The sequence below is a fragment of the Drosophila simulans genome, chromosome 3L (assembly GCF_016746395.2).
Source record: "Drosophila simulans strain w501 chromosome 3L, Prin_Dsim_3.1, whole genome shotgun sequence".
Lineage (NCBI taxonomy): Eukaryota > Metazoa > Arthropoda > Insecta > Diptera > Drosophilidae > Drosophila > Drosophila simulans.
This window is the reverse complement of record NC_052522.2, coordinates 15,628,620-15,646,918: the sequence shown is the minus strand read 5'-3', so window position 1 is coordinate 15,646,918 and position 18,299 is coordinate 15,628,620. Positions and strand designations below refer to the sequence as shown.

Here is an 18,299-nt window from a genome sequence, read left to right as displayed (position 1 = left end):
AATACAAATGTATTTATTCAGTATTAAGAAGCATTTGCGTATTGTACCCTTGGTCTTTAAAATATCTTAAATATCCATTTCATTACATTTGATTGCTAGAATGCACATTCATCCCACTGTGCGGCGTGCATCCGCAAAGGATTACGTCACTTGCCGCCACGTCTCCATCGACACGGAGGCTGACCCTCGGGCATCAGCTGTTTTTACGGACGAAGGATGACTGGTGGCCATAGGGGGAGCAGCGGGGCCGAGAGGGGACAAATGCCGCATGCACTGGCGGCAATCAGCTGTGGAGCTTTGGGGCACTCGGAAAGCTGCCCAATTCGAGGAGCTTCGGAGAGCCGGCGATGAGCTTTGGCTCCGAACGGAAAATAGGAGGCGACATCGAAAAGCAAGCGGCGCACCAGAGACTTTTCGGTGTTCGCCGCGCTTCGTCATCCTGCTTTTCCGCTTTTCCGAATCGAAAATGCGTGCCAAACTGCATGAAAAGGAAAACTTGGTCAGTTGAGGTCTCAGTTCGGGTCGGGTTTGCAATTCAACAGCACTGCGGAAGCGGAGAAAACTCGTCACCAGAGCGGACGGGCCAAACAATAAGCCAGCGTAGTAATATCGACTTCACACCGCCCTCGATATATATATAATATATATATATGATATTCGCAAGAAAACGGTATCGGATTGAAATCCAAAAGTGCCAACCCATTGAGGGGCTAATCTAATGTGTTGGAAAATGATTGAAAATCGCGTGGAAATTGCAATGTGCGAATTGAAATGTGTATTTGTGTTTTGAATTCTTAACGCTCAACCCAAGTGTTTCCATTTTTTGCAGTGAGTGAGTGAGCGAGTGAGTTATGTAAAGCTCTGGTGTTGGGTTCTTTTCGGTCTTCGCGTTGGGTGCGGGATAGTAACCCATACCACACCGCCCCCAACAACAATAACAACAACAACAACAATTGTGGCAACTGCACCACCAGCAACAACAAGAACAACCACAGCGAGCGTGTGAAGCGACAATAAGTGTTGCAAGATTGAGTGGCTTCAAAAAAGTGGTCATTAAAAATTAAAGCAAGAGAATTAGGATGCAAAGAATTGGGATTTCAAAACCAGGATTGTGCTGGCGGCGAAAATTAAGTATACGCATCGACGGTCTACTGCTAATTTATGCATGAACTTGAAAACCGAACAATTTTAGTGCATTTTGGCGTGCTAAGCGATAATATGTTTATGATGCACTAAAAAATATTTAAAACCGTCTGAAGGCCAAGTAATAAGAACCAAATATTCGATTTAATAACAATTTTCAAATAACTGAATTGTGGGTATAAAAATCCTTAAATTGAGCACTATATTCAAATTCTTAACTTTAGATGGTTTTATAATAGAAGTTAATAGAATTTATTTGAGGAAAATATGTCAAAGAAATTTTAAGTTTTAAATATAAAATATATAAGTATAGCGGCTCAAAAGCATTTATTCGAGATATTAAGTATACGCACAAGAGCCCACAGCTTGCAGCATATAGAAATTAAATTGAATTGAATTAAAAATTAAACTGCAAGAATATAGTAAATACTCATAACATTTTTTTTTAAATCATATAAATGTATTTTACAAATTTCAAAATATATATCATATGTGTTTTGAGTATGAATATATTTTAGTTTTTGCAAATCCTTTATCATAGAAAGGATTACCTACTATTAGTGTATTGCAAGACAATTACTTAAATTTGGAAAACTTTCTTAAACACGCAGAACCGAGTTCAAGTTAAGAAAAGTCGCCGCAGAGCCACACTATTTTATATAAAGCCCCAAGTTATCGCAGCTTACCCCGCGTGGGTAAATCAATCAAAAACCATTTGCAGTCGCTTCAATCCCCGGCAATCAGCCCATTGAGCAAGCTTTGTATATCATAACACAATCAGTTTGGGTATCGGCATCAATTACCAATTATAACTTGACAATAAAATCGCCAAGTGTCCGCATAAAGAGCCCAAAAGTCACACACACTCTCAACCGCCAATCAATTCGCTTTTAGCGGTCTCCGACTATTTTTAGTTGCACTTGCTTTCCTTTTTTCTGGTTTTTGTGTCTTTTTTTTAAGTTTATTTTACTTTGCACAATATTAGTGTCAAGGTGCAGCCAGTGCATAGAGACAGAGATGGAAATAGACTCCGAGACAGAGACGGCGACAGTCGAGCCAAAAGAGCAAGTCAAGAAAGCGCAAAAGGAACCAAGAAAAGGGGCGAGAAAAGGGGAACCCCTTTTCTTGGCGGCGGCGACGACATCGCGAGAAAGCAACACACGAAAAGGTGGCTATCAAAAAATAATAACAAATACAACCACACGCAGGGGTGGGGTGGGGAGGGTAGAGGCGATGGCGGTGCATTTGGGGGTGGCAAGTGGGCGAAAAGGGGGGAATCTCCTCACGACTTGTCACATCGAACAGAAAGAAATTGAATTTATGTCTTGGGTGGGTTGCCTTCAATGACAATTAGGCTGCTATAACCGCAGGTCTCTCTATATATGCCAACGCTAAGAGCACTGGTAACGGTAAAGCTATAGCCAAAAGCCAACAGCCAACGGCTAATGCCAACGTAACGGAACCGCGGCGCGTGTTTCGTTGGAAGGTAAATCGCGTTAGCAACAACAACAAGGATACGCAGGGCTCAGCTTTCAGGCGGCGACCCACATTACTTAAATTACGAACTACACGCAAAGTCGCCGAAAGCCCACACACAACTGGGAAAAGTCACACACGCTGGTTAGTCATTCCCTCAGTCAGTCAGTCAGCCAGTCAGTCAGTTCGTTCATAAGTCAGTCAGTTCGTCACTACGTCCGTCATTCAGCCAGTCAGTCAATCATTAGCCAAAACGAGCCTTATGCGTCAGCCAGTATGTGACCTACACTCTAAGGATAATTTGGTATTTTCGAAATAAGCCAAGCTTTAAGTGTTCCTTTCTTTAAGTTTAGATCCTTTTCAGAGAAAGGTGACAAAGTTAAATTTATTTATAGCGAAATACTTTAGAAAATCAAACAAGGAAAACACATTAGTGACTGAACGCTTTTAAAAGTTAAAATAGAATTGAACTTGAATAACAATAAATTACAGTATATAAAGTATATTTTCATTACCATTTACTTTGAATAAATTTATTTAAAATTATATCTAGAAAACAGGAAAGAAATTCTTTGAAAAAACTGGCCGATTTTGAAACTTTTTTGAATAGTGCAATGTCCTCGTCCTTGCCACATTGCGTGCTCCTGGGTGGAGCCACCGCCACAAAAGAAGAAAAGTGGAAGCGGAATGAAGGGGAGGGATGGCAGGACCGGGCGACATGTTGCATATTTCGGGGCGTGTTGGCTGCTAGACAAAAATGTCGTTTTCGGCGAAATTCCCGGCATTCCAATGCTGTGTTAAGGACAGACATTGAAACAAAGGCATTTGTCTGACCGCCACCCTCGCAGTAATGAGATGAAAAACACCGAAATATACTCAGCATTTCGGCATTTGTGTAGCGACGAGCGGTTGAATTTGTTTTTAACAAAAAACACAATTAAATTACACAATTTGGCTTGTTAAATGCCGAACCATCACCCAGACACATGGTATATTTTCTAGGTTTTGCTTTGGTCCGCTGCTTCGCATTTTTGCATTTCTCTTTGCACTGCTTCGGTTTATTTTTAACATCTTTCCTCGGAGCGTGCGAACAAATTTTCCCCTTTTATTACATTGTCTGCCGCAGATGATGCGAAATAAATGGATGATAAGGCCAAGACAGAGGTTATTTACGATCTCTTCGTTACATGCAAATGGGCTACCTTTTTCCTTATGGCCATTTCGATAGTAAAATTTCAAAAACTGCATTGTAAACGCTACCATATATATTCGAATTGGCAAACATTTTGCCGCAATTACTTATAGGTGCAATGCCAATTGAGTCCACTGCCAAACGGGTTATTTTCTTGTATATCATATTATTTAAGCGCACTATTTTCACGCAAATACGCCTGGCGATAATATAGTGTATAAATAAATAAAAATAGTTCATTGAGGCAGAAGACAAACACGATTTTTACAGCCTGTGCTGTTTATTCGCATTCACATTCAAGGGGTATGTAAAATATATGTCAGTATAGGAAGTGCTAGAAATTATTTATTAATGAATCGCTGGGAAACAGGCAAGTGTACAAATATAGGGTGTATGTATGGATTGTTTAAGGTGGCTGAGTTGAATCCAAATGAATAATAGAATAATGATTTTGGTATGAGTAACTCGGGAAAAATATCAAGACGTAGAAATCTAGACATAGTGTTGAAAAAGGTAACGATTTTAAAAGTAAGACAGCCTATAAATTAAAAAAAAATAAAAAAATATTTAGTATTATCTACTATTTTTTGAATATAAGCTACTAAAATGAGTTTTTTCTTTTTCTTAAGCTGTATTTACTTTGAGTTTGATATCCTTCATTAAAATACAGTATACAGTTCAATTAGCTTAGCTCTCTTTTAAACAGTAAACAGTTTAAGCTTATTTCAGATCTCAAGTTTTATTTTTATTGTAAAACTTTTTATTGCTATTCTTATTTTTTTCAAGCAATGGTTTTACAATTTTGTTCTACTTGGTCAATTTATTTTTTTTTACGTCAAGCTTTACCAATAAGCCAAATCCAAAGTTAAAATCAGATCTACGAACTTTCTGCCGTTCTGCCCAGACTTTAGCTTACTTTAAAAACTTCAGCTACGCTCGACCTCTTCAACTCTACCAGATCCCATTATAAATTTTCCCCCAAGACGCAGACTGTCGCTCCCACCGACTTTTTATCTGGGCCCCGCCGACTCTACATCACTTTCCATAAGTTTCCACCTCAAGGCAAGTGTTCCTTGCAGCTTTTGCCGCTAACTGCTTGGCAAATTGCTGCCACTTACATAAGCTGCTCGACCATCAGTTACTCAAAGGAAATACAAAAGTTGTTTGGCCAAAAAGTGGCGCCAAATGAGCAGCAGCAGAGTGAACGTACAAACGGAAAATCGGAAAACTTTAGCATACATTGCAGGGCAGTTAGGACGTCAAAGTAAACAAAACAATCGTAAAAGACGATTGCGAATGTGGGAACAAAACACACAATAGAGGAAACGTAAAAAACAGGCAGAGAGAGAGAGAAATAAAGCAAATCACATGGCCAAGCATAAAGCGTCAAAAGTTGGCCAGAATAAGGCGAAATAAAATAAAAAGTGTAATAAAACCGGGGGTGTGAGGCCAGAAGCTGTTGTTTTTGTTGTTCGAGGGGCGGTTTCAAAGGACCTAACGCCCCAACACTAGTGCAAAATCAAAAGAAAAACTACGAAAGCGTAAAAAAGAGAAATATACATTTCAAAGTGTCGTACCTTGTCGGCTATACGCGAGTGTGTGAGTGCGAAGCACGGTGTACGTGTGTGTGTGTGTGTGTCGTTCGTCAGGCGATGTGATGCGTGTCCTTGCAACTTTCGGTTCGCCTCCTCTCGCTCACTCACCTTTTCTCGCTCACTCGCACAGGCCACAGCCAGCGGCAATTGCACATAAGTTGCAACAAGCAAAGTAACAACTACAGCAACAGCAAAAACAACGCAACAAAATAGGTAAAACAGTATAAACAACACAACATTGTAAGCTGGCTGAAAGGCGTTGCCAGATTGTTGGCCAACAGCAGTAGCAACAACAACACTAGCAACAGCTACAGCAGTACTCTACAACAACGACAACCACAACAATTGCCCAAAGGGCCAAATGAACGTTGTCGGCTAGTCCGTCTGTCGCCCGCTTGGTGGCGCTAGCTAGCTGACTGAGCAACAACAACAGTGCGTGCTGCCGCTGGAAATCCTGTCGCTAATTAGGTAAGTCACTGCCATTCGGCCGCAAGGAGTGTGTCCTTTGTGGTCAGGAGACGATGGGCATATTATTTCATTTCGGGGACGACCTCTAATTAAGGCAATTTACGTCAGCCGCGAGTGCAGTAAATGTTACACATACGCCACGTGGCCACTAGCTTATTTTAAGTCGTAAACGTATTTTATTTTGACCTTTCTTTGCAAGTTATTTAAATGGTATAAATAAATAAATAATTGTTTATATAAAATAAAACACGCTTTATCGATGGATATAACTTTAAGTTCATAGTGATCTTTAATTATTATTGGTTACTTTTAAATATGTATTTCATCGTGAGATGCAGATTACAGAAAGTACCTTTCTATTATCCCCGATCGCAGTATTTTGATTTATTAACTAACTTTTTTGAGATACTTTTACTGTATAACGATGCTAAACAGCTATTAAAATGTTTCGCAATCATTCTTAATTTTTTCTTCTTTATCTTATTCGGGAAACGAAAGAGAAGAGAAATTTTCCTTTTCAATCATTTATCGCATATTCCCCCCGATAGTCAATCAACGTACAGAGCAGAACGAAAAAGCTGTTGAGCCGATTTTTCCTCATTTCGGAAAAACCGCGTTGCGCCAAATTGAATTTCCTGACACAAGTGCCAGGAGAGAACTGGGGGTCATATAATCATGCACGCAGGTGAAATGACGTTGCAGTGTTTGGTTTTCATTTCGTGTTGAATAGAATCATCCATTGCATTATGTCTGGATGATAAATTGCATTCAATGATTGTAAATTTTCCGGGTCTTCCAGCTGCTTCTATTTATTTGTTGTATTTCGCTGGTCATCAATGAAAACACACTGTTTCCTGGGAACCTAGCCAATTGCATTTTTTGCCTTGTTTCAATTGTATTTTTTCCTCAAATTCTTGTTAATTGGGGTCTGAAATTTCAGAATATACTTGTTTTTGGTTAAACGAATTGGTAGCTCGAGTTATTATACTGAGAATCGTTGGAAAGTTGCAAAATTATAATATTTTCAGTTTATAGGAATCATATAAAAAATGTATTCAATTTTTGGACTTGTTTGTTTTGTATGACGAACGTTTCATGCTCATTTCGAGGAACTATATTCCACAAAATATGCCTGGACTCTGATGGTTAAATTGACCCACATAAAGGCACAGGTAACTGAAAGCCAAGAACATTAAACATGGAGCCCGGGGAAAAACGGAGGCAATGTTCGGGCCAAATAGAAAATCCACAGCAAAGAGAAGGAAGGCCAGCAGGCATATAACAGGATATTCTGGGGCAACTGGCTTCTCTTTTTCTGGGATCAAGCGGACAATTGAATGGCCCGAAGGCACCACCAGCTAGCTTTGCTCCACAAGGCTGGCTCTGTTTTGCTGCCCCTCGGTGTATCCTTTCTGCTTTCGCGTTGGCGCATCCTTTTGTTGTCATAACTGGACGAGCATCACGTCCAAAGCTGGCAACTTGGCTAATTTATAGTCTATGGTGATGCTACTGAATTCGCTTTGAGTTAATCAAAACAGTGTCATACCAGTGAATCTGTGAGCCATTAGATTTCATATAAGTAACAACAATTTTGGATTTATTTTAGAAGGGATACATTCTTGCTTAAGAAAGTTTTTGACTTCATATTTTTAGATTAAGAATAAATAAAAGTAAATTTTAAAATATGAAATATAATTCTAGAGTATTTTTTACACATAATTATTTACTATTGAATTTAACTTCGTTTCTTTTTCAATCACAATTTGGCAACACTGAGTACTAGCTGTAAAGCTGCTGGGCTCAGGAAAAACGGCTCATCCTGTTGGCAGGACTATCTGACAACTTATTGGCCCTGCTGTGGCTACTGCATGTGTTATCCTTTTTATGTTTGGACAGCAGCAGCGGCAGGGCCAGGAAAACTGCACTTGTGCAACAACTATCTGCCCCGTTCTCGCTGCGCCCTGCCCCCCGTTTCCGCCCTTTGTGTGCACTCAATTTAGCCATTTCTTGCAATTCGGCGCTTTCTTCTGGGACTGGAAGCTGCGGTGCAACCCCCCTCTTTGGTACCGCAGCCAGAACAAATTTAATCTATTCTGAAAGTTTTCCATGTGCGCCGAGGGAGCTGCAAGTGCTCGTGGGCTGCGGGCTTTTCGGGGCTTTCGTCTTGCCCAAGAACAGGCTGCCAGAAAATGTGACAGCAACTAATTAAGTCAGTCGGGAAATTGCACTCGACGTTTCCCGAGGTGAAAGATGCGAAAGTGTCGGGTGAATTGGTGTGGGAAAATCAAGAGATTCGTACCGGGAATGTGGTTCCTTTCACCATTTTGGCGTGGCAGGACTTCAGTGATTTGATGCACAGAAAGCAGAATGAAATTAGGGTCGGTCTGATTTCATTTGGATGCAATTACCCACGGAAGCCCTATAGAAAATCGAAAGAGCTGACTGCGAATAGCTCCTAATAACTTAATTGGTAATTTCCAAATTAGCAAAGCTTACCGCTCAGCTGAAAAACTTTTGACAGTCATCTATTTAAGCCATAACTAGATTAGTTATAATATACATGTATAGTAAGGATAACAACTATTGTAGATCTATAGAACCTGAATGCTTTACATAATTTTCCCCCGTCTCACCTATTCAACCAATTGATTATCGGCTGAAAACAATTCCGGCTATGTTCTATCGCATTACACATGCAACCCCGTGGCTTAGTGTCAAATTATCAGCTACTTATTATTATTACAGTCATTAGACCCGCCTTTGCGTCCGCCCGACGGCCTTCGTTGGCCCAATCAATGTCAGCCGCTGTCATTGCTAGCATTTTATTTGCCCTCTTGTTGGCCGGTTCTCTGCGCGCTTATGTAAACCATGAAAAGCAGACAAAAGCCTGCCAAATAGCGCAAAATGTGCGCCAATTTAGTTGTCGTTTAATTTGATGGCACAGCCGATTTGGCAGGCAAAACGGCAGTAGAGGATTAGGCCGGAGCAATGCTGGCCACGTCATGAATGACTGCCCATCGAATGCTCAAATGCTCGAATGCCAAGCGGAAAAAGTGCTGAGAAAAGCGGTAGCTCAAAAAACTGAAAAGAAAAAAAAAAAATACACAAAAAGGAAAGCTTCGCATCGAAGGCTGAGCGGCGGTAGAACCAAAAATAAAAGTGACCAGCAATAAAATGCTAAAAGGAACATACGAGTACATGCATATCGTAGCAGAAGACCAGGAGCCCAAAAATAAAGTCTACAGGCAAACCTCCATATGTTGAACCCTCGCTTAGATCTGGTTTCACAACGATTTTTCTATCATGAAGGCTGGCTTCGTTTTATATTAGATATATATATGCAAAGGTATAGAAAGCCCTTTATTCTGATCTGTAATTTAAAAACATAATATTCACTAATATTTAGAATTAATGTTTAAAGTCGCAGAACAGAGTACGAAAGTAAGACATATAAATAGAAGGACTGAGATGGAGACTAGCACTCTGAATGTCCGCAAATAATGCAGACCATTACATTAATGACTGCGGCAAAAAGTCGAAAAAGCGCCAAAAAGTCCACTCGGCAGACAAGAACAGGGAAAACAATGAATGGTGGCCAGGGAAAAGCCAGAAAATCGAAACATTATGAGGTCATTTTAATTATTTATGTGTGCGTGTGGCCAGCCTAGAAGTTCGAATGGACTTAGCCAAGGTTACGGTACGGAAAAAGGACCTCGCCAGACGGGAGATTTCATTTCATTTTATTTGCACCAGCATATGTTTGCCCAACTCTTTAAGCGGCTTACGAGCTTGGAGGAGAATCCATAACTCATGCTATGACCCAGATATCACAGCATATTGAGTGGGTTTATTTGGCCAAAAGTATAACTGCGATATGACGCTCTTTTCTTAACTGTGCGTGCTTGGAAACTTTGATTTCTGCGATGCCAAATTCGGATTTATGGTCTGTCTTCAGTTCTGCAATTCTAATTGGGACATAGATTTATGAGCTGCTATGTGGGAGTCTCTTCCATTGGCACTCGTTCAATTGGCAAGACATCGAGGCAGCTAAGCAACCCATAAGCAAATTAAGCGCGATTCCAATGTTCTCGGCCTGTTTCCTTTTCCTGCGATCGATCCTGGTGGCAAGCAGTGTGGAAAATTGCGTATACGTCATGTCTGCGCCTTGCAGCTTAACGACTTGAAAAGTGCCATAGAAAATGTCTCAATTTGCCATCAAAAATATATTTGCATGCCTGTATTCAAAAGCAATTTCCTCGCTTTATCTAGAAGTTATTTTAATGCAGACAAAATCCATTCCACGTACCAGCCGAGATGCCACCAACTTTTTGGCCATGTACAGCATCGACATCCTTAACATCCCCTATTTTTTTTTCTTTTTTTTCCATCCGCCGCACTCTTGCATACATTAGCCGATTCTGTCTGCCTTTCAGCCACATTATTTTGTTTTGTTGGCCATAAAACGAGTATGTGCGAACTGTGTTTATGTCCATAAAGCCTTGGTAATAAATTTTGCTTCATTAGCTTCGAAAACAGCATAACAACTTGATCAAAACAATATTTAATAACAGGCTAAAATATTTTAAAAATACGTTGTGATAATATTTATATCGTATTTTAGCAAAAGAACAAAGAACTGCTTAGTATTTGCAAACTTATTTGGTTGTAATATGTAAGTAAGCAAGTAATCAAAATAAGTTATTATACATTTAAAGGGCTTAAACTTGTTGAAACATATTTCTGCCTTTGTGATATTGTTTTCTTGGAATAGAATTAATTTGCATATACCCAAAAATAAGTATTTTAGCCTAGGAACAAGAACCACTGCATATTTGCATACTTATACATTTCTTATAGTTTCAAACTAAGTTCTTATACATTAATAAGGATAAAACTTGTTGAAACATTTTTCTGCCTACGTGATATTGTTTTCCTGGAATACAATTAACCTAAAACCTTGATTCGGTAAAGTTTTTGATGCGAAAGCAACGCAAATTTCAGCTCACATCCGTTGCTAAAGTAATAATTGTGTAATTCGGGTCTAGTTTCCTGATCCATTTGCTTTGGTGCCAAAAGTAAGAAAAATTAGCCAAATTAACCCAAATATTAAGTTAACCTAGTTCGGGGCGCGTGCAAACTTAACATCATTAATACTAATCTGCTGGGAAAAGCCCAAAGAACCGTGTCAAAGTCTGCAAACCGAAAAGAAATTGCTACATTTTTGTTTTGTTGATTATGTAACATAATTGACGACAATATTTCCCCACAGACCAGCAAGAAAATGCTAATGAAAACTAAGAAAAGCACGAGCCATTCGAAGGCAAACATGGCCCAACAATGGCTGACTCATAGCGACTCTGTATTAGCATGGCGGAAATGCCAGGACATCCGGTGCGGCGCGGTGGCCAAGCCTACGAACGCACCACCACCACCACCCACTACCCAAAGGATTTGGGTACAGAGAAAAGAAATCTTTTAAAATTGAAATTAAAGAGAAAACTTGGTCAAGTGTAGTAGTGTGGGCAACTTATATTGAAAACTAGACCTTTTGAATACTTGAATTTGAATAATTGAATATTTGAATGTACTGCAATTGTGTTTATAAGTTACATAAGCTATTCTTGTACCAGGAAATAAAATATATAATGCTTTATTTTTGAATGTGCAAATATTTATTTATGTATTCATTATCAAGTATTTCTTTTGTATTCTCTCAGTGTGCGCAGAATTTTTGGTTGAAATGCCATTCGCTTTCCTTTTGCGGCTGGTCGCCTATTACCCGTGAGGTTGCGACGAGAACTCGATGTTGGCCCTCCCAGTTTCTTTAGGCTACAAGTGCCGACTGAAGTGGCGAGTGCAAGTGAATAATGGCCGTGTCTTGACTGCAGTCAAGTCGGGCATATGGCTCACAAGCAATCAGTTTCAGTGCCACGGGCAGAATCGAGAACGAGTATCGAGAGCCAGAAACAGAACTAAAAACAGAGCCGGAGCTCAAACGAATCCAAGTTTATTTGCAGGTAGCATAGAAGGGCATAAACCAAATCAGGAACGCTCGGACGTGGTGGTGGTAACTCGGAGTGGAGTGCATTGGATTGGCCCTCATCTCCTCCTGCCGCCGCCGCCGCTTTCAGTTAGCTCAATGTCCAGCTCAGTGGAGCGCTTGGTCAAACAGAAATTGATTTGTTGTTTCTGCCGTTGTTGCATATATATGTATATATAAATATATATATATATTTGCTCGATATTTTTTGCGTTCTTGCTAGAACCAAAATGAAAACGATACCGGGCTTTGGACTCGATGGTTGGCGGATATAGAACTGTCACTATGAGTTTTTCAGCACGGCCGAATGCAGTCTCAAAGCTTCAAATAAGCAAAACATGCAAATCTAGGATAGATATTTCTGCTGACCCGGGACAGCTTTATATTCGTTTTGACATTCATAGAAAAATATTAATTCTCTGGACATTTTCAGTCAAATGAACTGCTCTTAAAATACTGGCATTATAACGAATGATTCACTTTCTGCTCATAAGTACTATTTACATTTAAATAGACAATAAATAGCTCTGAATTAAGTTTAAAAAAAAAACTTATAAACACAATATTTCTTATAGTAAAGACGTAAAAATAAAACATATTTTATTCCAAGACTCTTAGTATGATATTCGTGTCTTCAGCAGTTTCATGAATTTTGAATTGGAATATCAATCATATATTAAGTGCAACTACTCTAGTAAAAACACATTCAAAACTTTATCTAAAAGAGGAAGTTCCAAAATGTAATAAGTTTAATTAATGTTGCAAAAGACATATTTTAACTTGGCGGGCTCGAAGTCCTTTGCCTTCGGTCCTGACACCGAAAATTCTAAAAAAAAATCCGAAAAAGAAATGGTGGTGAGGGGCGATGCAAAACTTTCACATTTCGCGCTCAGCGTAAATTATGCAAAACTTTCACCCTTGGCCGTCACATAACAAGGCAGGCAGGTATCACATGTCACGGCTTAAATGAGTTACCCTTTCCAATCCTCGTGCGATTTTTATGTCGTCGCAAAGGAAATTCGCGTTGGAAAAACAAGTTTCGAGTGCACGGGCAAATATGCGGGCAATGATGGGAAAAAAAGAGCTGAAAAACTGAGCGAAGGGAGTTGCATTTTACAGCCACTTTGGCAGGCGACACGTTGACAAGTTGAATGGCGGCGTTTATTGAAATATGACTTGAACCGTATTGACTTCAATGTAATAAATGTGCCTTTAATCTTTGCACCTGGATGCGGGCCATACATATGTCATCAAAAAACCCAAACTCAAGAGAAGGCAGCAAATGTCTGGAGCAGGCGGAAAGTCAAACTCATTGAACATTCAGGGCGGTAAAGGTGGAAATGGGGACATCGTGTCATCTGCAGGGCGTTGAAATCCAAGCCATGCTTTCAATACAACAATTTTCGTTTACATTCCCCTCAACGTAAGGTAAGGTATGTATCACAACGAGCATGTGTGTGTGTTGGATTATTATGCAGGACTTCGCCAGCAGGAAACTCAAATATGCTCTCTGTACGAAGGATCCTAACTCGGGGTCCTCGTTTTGCCCCCCAAACATTTTCCTCGCCACATGCTGTGCAACAATTTTTGCTGCGTTCGAGGAAAATGCTGTATGGTAATAAGTTAGTGCAACACATATGTGTTCGTGTGTGAGTTGGGAATATTTTAAAGATTTTCCGACTTCATTCTTATTCCCACTTTGATGTGGCACTCGGCGAACAAAGTAAAAATCCACGTACTACTTTTCAACTTATATTTCCTCTTTAGAAAATCAAGAACTATTTGAAGAAGATAATGTACACTTCAACTGCAAAGAATACAAAAAAAAAATAAGCAGATATACTCTTTATTTTTTAGAAAAAGAAATTTACTATATTTTTGAAAGCTTGCATATCAATTAATATAGTTTTTATATACAAACGTTTATTCCATTTAAAATTATAATATGTTCTTCTTAATATTTTATAATGTCAGTGCTGCAAAATTCAACCATCGCTTTTCCATTATCGCTTAATGCAACACAATTACTTTTAATTATTTTATTATGTAAACATTTCGATGGACCAGTCCGCAGCGGACACCCGTGGAAACCAATTTAATTGATATAAACATTGTAGTTTAATTGCCTTAAACGCCAAATGAACCGGTTGACTTTATTACCAAACAGTTTGACGTGTTGGTTTTTTTTCTCCTTGTTGTACACGTTGGTGTTTTTTAATTAAAATTCAATCAGAATGAACCCTACTAACATGATTTGCAATGAAGCGCAATTCTAAAAGAACTGAAATGCAGATTGTGGTTCGTAGCAGGTTGATTAAATCGTGTCATGTTTTGCGGTTGAAATAGGTACATTAAATTGCTGGTAAATTTGCATTCCTATAGCTTGTCTTTATCCGATGCGGGATCAGGACAAAGACTAGGTGACCCAGCTCTGCTCAGAGGACTAACTAGCTACCTTGGCCACACATCCTTTTGTTAAAGCCGCATGCATTAGGACGAAATCGTGCGTCATTTTGAGCATTAAAATTAATCCATGGACACGCAAGGATAATCGCTCGGATGACACGCTTTTTTATGGCTACCTGGCGCCTCTGAGCCAGGATTTCGAGATGCGAACGCGTGACTAAGAGGACCACGAGAACTAGTGCAGGTTACGTATACGCCACCGTAGCCGCGGTGCTCCTTGTATCGCAAATTGACTGCAGTCGCTGCAAATTTCAATTTTTTCAACGCCATAATTGGCCATCTAATTATAGTTGCATTCTGGCACAGCAGGACCTGCCTGGGCATTAAAAGTAATCGCCTCTTATGAATAATATCCCCAGCAAGGACTCCGCCCAGCACTATTCAAATGCTAATCATAGTAATGTCCTTTGGGTGTTTTATACATATACGTATTATATTTTCGTTCGTTTTCTTAATTTCTAGCAACTCGTGCAAGTATTGGCCAAAAAAAAAAAAAAAAAAAACGAAATAAAGAAGTGTGTGAGAAAGTGGCAAGTGTGAAAACTGAGGGGTCACCCAACTACGTCACGCATGTCCTTGCACGAAAATGTGAAAACTTTTTGAAGATTTTCCTCTGCTTTCCGTTAGTCTGCTAGTTTTTTGCGCAAACAAAGGTTGTGCATAAAACTAATTAACTTTGCTATTTGCCGACTGCAAGGGGAAATGTTTGTGCTCCTGCAGAATTTATTATTTGCACTGAGCAATCAAATTAGAATAACCACTTCGAATGTTTGCGAGAGATATTCAACTGATCTGTCGGGTGAAAATGGCCTCTAAATTTTAAATTAAGCATTTGGGACTAAAAGATAGCACTAAACACTTAATAAAATATATTTTATTGCAATTATAACGGAAAGATAAGTTATTTATCTAACAAAGTAGCTATACAATTTAAATTGAACCCTTGAGGAGCCAAGAAATTATTTTGAAATAATTTAAATTCCCATGGATATAGATATTTAAAAGGCTTGAAGACAACAACATTTAATTCCCAAGAAATTTAGCCAGATATCCTTTGATGACTTTCAGATTGAACCAATTCCCCAATCCCCAAATCGTACTATCTGCTTTAACCCATGCCAGCAATTAGCGGCAAAAACAAAACGAAAGCAAATGCAGAATAAATATTTTTGCAAATAGGCAAACACAAACAATAGGCTCAAATATTTGGCAATGGCAAAAAAGAGCATTAAAATAGCCAGAGATTCGATGGGAAAATCGATAGATGACCCCGCAACTGCAGTTTCCTTTTGCCCCGCAGATGTGGCCAAATAAATGTTGGATAAACAAATTCAAACAGCTACAAAGCCAATTTGGTATGCCCCGAGCTATTTGGCTGGCTTGATTGAGCCATGTCCGCTGGCCATATCCGCATATCCGTGTGCTCCTCCGAGGATTTTAATCATGCACGTATTTTGAAGCTTTTCCGCTTCCCAGCCACGAACGCCATAAATATCCATCAGTATGTGAGTGAGCGATTTTTGCTTATCCGCGCCACGAACTATAAACTCCAATAGGCCCCGCGGTGAATATTGACTGAAATACCGGCAAAAACGGCCATTAATAAATTTATGCGGCTAGAAGCCACATAAAAGCACACACTCTACCGCGAAATGCGATGCACACTTTGTTGCATAAATTTCGAAATAGTTTTTATCCGATTAAATTGCTTAGCAGTTGCTCAAATTAAATATTAACTGCTTTGTGTTGTTGATTTGCAAGCCTAATAAATTGATACGCTTTGTGGGTTTCCTCTAATTTGATTCTAAAATTGCATTTAGGATCAACCGCAATTATTAAAAGTAATTTAATAGGCTCGAAAATGTTTGAAAGAAATACAAGTACAAAATAGTAAGCAAATTTCCATAGCGAGTGTATCTTTAAATGTAAAACATTTTATGTCGTAACTATTTTTTCATGAGATCAAAGAAACCAATAGTATATTGTAATAAATATCTTTAAAAAATGTTGTAAGCTATTTTTTTGTCTGTATGTACCTATTTATTTTATTTACGTGCAACCCCGTCTATTTGGAAGTACATAAAATTCTGTCCTAGTACATTTCAGATACTTTAACAACAGCATTTTTATAAACCTAGCAAAAAAGTAAAAATGAGGTATAATCATTACTTTCCATTTGATGCCTTTGGGAGTTAAAAATTCTCTGATTTTACAGCACTAATGAAACTTCGTTTATTTATGTGAAACCACAAACCAAATCCTGTAAATTTCGCGTTTCTCTCATCCTGCACCACATACTTTGCTCGAATCTGCTCCACTTTATGTGCACCTTTATTATTCACTTTGTCTATCTGAGTCTGGCTCAAAAACTTAACCCCTTTTCAGAGAGTCCTGCTCAAATATCCTGGGGCTTTGCCCCAAAGAAAACAACAAATAAAAAAAAGAAGTAACAAACACGGAAAATGTTGCAAAAAAACAAGCATAGGCGAAAAGTAGGGGAAAAAAGTGTTAACAAGCAGCGTATAAATTATTAATTAAGTCGCTATACTCGTCCAGTCTGGGTAATTTGCTCTATTTAATGAAATGCAACTGAAAAGGCAGATTTTACTTCTGCACTAATTTATATTCCCTGGCATTTGACATAAATTTCATTTATAGCCATGTGAATTGGTCTCTTGCAAAGGCCTAATTATTTAATCAATATGTGCCCATAAATATTGCACAGAGCTCTCTGGCATAGGAGAAAGACATATGAACGTTTGTTTGTGTGCTCCAATTGGTTCAATTAGTGAAAGTAAAACAAAAGTTAAGGTTCCCACAATGCTAAAGTGCATGGGCCACCACCATATAATTACGATAAAGAGGACGACGGACGTTGTAATTTAAGGGCCAGACAGATCCTGAAAGTAACAACACCTGGCAAGGATTAAAAAATAAACAAATGTAAATAAAACTTAAATTAAATATAAATATGATAAAAGATGAAAACAGAAGACTCGACATCCATATATCATATTATACCATTGGTTAAAAACTATATTCTTTTTTTGATATTAGCCATCTTTTGTTTTGTCTAAAATTCTGATCTAAATGAAGTGCTAATTTATGTGTGTATCAATAAAATCACTTTGATTACCAATCAGTTGAAGTTCCTAATTTGTGCACTGTTCACAAAACCCACATGGAATTACTTTCTGCTTGACTTTGGCACTAACCACCCATCAGAGCAAAACAAATGAGTTGGCATTTCCTGGGAAATGCTATCATGCTAGCCTAAATCTAAAGCCTCAGTTGGGGGCGAATCCTCGTGGCAGGTTTGTAAATCGTTTTGCCGGAATAAGGCCTCTACTATCTTTATACAATTATAACAAAAGCGCGACCTTTGCTCACATGTCCCTCAGTCAAAGTCCTTTTATACGAATACGAGTCCTAGTCCTAGAAGTCCTGTCTCAGACTGCCTGGAAAAACGTTTCTAGGCACTAAAAATGCGTGCGTGCCTTGGTATTTCTTTTTTATCGATTTGCATATCTAAATTTAGTCAGGCGACATATAATGCCATACCATATGTGTGTATATAGTGTAGGTTCGCATGCACATATGCCTATTATATATGTACTTGTGGAGGCCAGGGAGCACGGCCACACGCACTAATAAATATTGCATTGTGCTACTGGCAACGGAGTCCTTTCAGTTTGAGGAGTCGTGGTTGTCGTAATTAAGGATCTTCCACCATCTGCTTATGCCAATGCCTTGGGGCTACAATTAGAAATTTGGTGTTAGGTATAATCATGCATTTTTACACTTAAATAAAAGTCTCTTAAACGGGAAGCTAAAAAATTAATGTAATTACATGCAATAAAAGCATTTTTATTTGAGACTATATGGAAATAGATTTGAAAAGGGTATCAGAAGGTCTTGC

The 18,299-nt window shown here is 38.8% G+C and overlaps 1 protein-coding gene across 27 annotated transcripts in view; it reads left to right on the top strand.

Annotated features, from left to right (window-relative positions):
* Nucleotides 1-385: 385 nt before the first annotated feature.
* LOC6738209 (glutamate-gated chloride channel) overlaps nucleotides 386-18,299 on the top strand; it is a 50,509-nt gene continuing 32,595 nt past the window's right edge. For 6 of the 27 annotated variants that reach the window (XM_044922790.1, XM_044922787.1, XM_044922785.1 and 3 more), the window contains exons 1-2: nucleotides 393-670; nucleotides 5,537-5,874. The gene's annotated coding sequence lies outside the window, so the exon portion shown is untranslated. Of the gene's footprint in view, nucleotides 671-693; nucleotides 845-5,536; nucleotides 5,875-18,299 lie in introns of those variants that run through there. The other 21 variants (XM_044922779.1, XM_044922776.1, XM_039294069.2 and 18 more) reach the window with 13 other exon arrangements.